Source organism: Rhagoletis pomonella, unplaced genomic scaffold (genome assembly GCF_013731165.1).
Source record: "Rhagoletis pomonella isolate Grant_MI unplaced genomic scaffold, Rhpom_1.0 Rhpom_scaffold_00133, whole genome shotgun sequence".
NCBI lineage: Eukaryota > Metazoa > Arthropoda > Insecta > Diptera > Tephritidae > Rhagoletis > Rhagoletis pomonella.
The window spans coordinates 148402-150134 of record NW_023458687.1 but is presented as its reverse complement, the minus strand read 5'-3'; positions in this window follow the sequence as shown (position 1 = coordinate 150134).

The following is a 1733-nucleotide window of genomic DNA, read 5'->3' as shown; positions in this document are numbered from 1 at the left end:
GATTATTAAACGGAATAAGTGGTGACGAACGTTCAGTGCTGCCACACTACTCCCCTTCTAGACGAAGTACACCTGTGTTGTGCAAAATTGACTCGCCGTTCCGTTGAAGTAGGTTTCGTCGACTTTGGTTGAACCGGTTCAATTTTCGCGTCAAGATTCGACAAGAATGCAGGTTTGAGTCTATCTACGCTTATGTTAGATGGTCGTCCGCGTATTTCCACCGTAAAATATTTTGATGTTCGGCGGGTGACAGGAAATGGTCCGTCATATGGGTGCGTTAGCGATGGGCGAATTGAGTCATTGCGTACAAAGACATGACTTGTCGAAAGAAGTGGTTTGCTGATGAACGGAGTGTGTGCTGAATGATGTGCAGTGTCGGTTGGTACTAATGTTTGCATGGATGATCGAAACTGCGAGACTGCTTCACTAGATGGGTTGACAAATTTGGTTTTGTTAAAGAATTCACCTGGAATTTTCAACGTTGTTCCAAAGACCAGTTCAGCGGGTGAAGCGTTCAAATCCGGCTTGAACACTACACGAAGACTTAGAAGGATTGATGGCAGCTTAAGTGTCCACTTATTTGGATCTCGTGACAAAATGGCAGACTTAAGTGTTCTGTGAAACCTTTCAATAATGCCATTTGCTTGCGGATGGTACGGTGTTGTACGCAAGTGGGTTGCACCGATTGTTTTGACTAATTCGCTAAATATGGCTGACTCAAATTGTCTACCTCGGTCGGATGTGATACGTGCCGGAACACCAAATCGTGCAATCCAAGTATTAAGAAGAGCTTTGGCAACGGTTTCGGCGCAAATGTCGGGTATTGGTGCAGCTTCTGGCCACCGAGTGTAGCGATCAATAATTGTCAAGCAATATCGCTGTCCTTCACATAGCGGAAATGGGCCGATTATGTCGACGTTAATATGGGCGAATCGATCCTTAGGTGGCTCGTATTTCGCTAATGGTGTTTTTGTATGGCGATGTATTTTAGATCGTTGACACGATGCACATGTCCGCACGAAATTAGCAACATCTTTGCGAACTCCTGGCCATACGAATCGGTCTGTTACGAGTTTTGCCGTTGCACGATTACCTGGATGCGACAGGTTGTGTACCGCTGCTAGGATTTGTTGGCGAAATTGTGTAGGAATATACGGACGTATAGTTGTGGTCGATGTGTCGCATATTAGCTGTTTACTGCAACCTGGTATGGAAAATGGCTTTAATTTAATTGAAGTACGTGTACCTGTAGAAGCTTGCAGCTGTTGTAGTTCGGCATCAGATTGCTGGGCGAGGGCAATTTTCTCGTAATCGATAAACTTGTCTATTGAATGAATGCGCGATAAAAGATCAGCGGTTACGTTATCTTCTCCCGGAGTGTATCGAATGTCAGTCGTGAACTGACCAACAAAATCTAACTGTCGCATTCGCCGTGGTGGTGCCTTCTCCAATTTCTGCTGGAAGGCGTATAGCAAGGGACGATGGTCGGTAACAACGTAACATCTTCTCCCTTCTATCATGTATCGGAAATGGCAAATCCCTTGATACACAGCTGTTAATTCGCGGTCGTACGTACTATACTTCCGCTGAGCTTCCGTGAGTTTTTTCGAGTAAAACCCTAATGGCTGTAGGTTACCATCGATTACCTGATGTAAGGCGGCGCCAACGGCGATATCAGAGGCGTCGGTATAGAGGGCTAGCTCGGCACCAGCTGCGGGATGGGACAGATACGT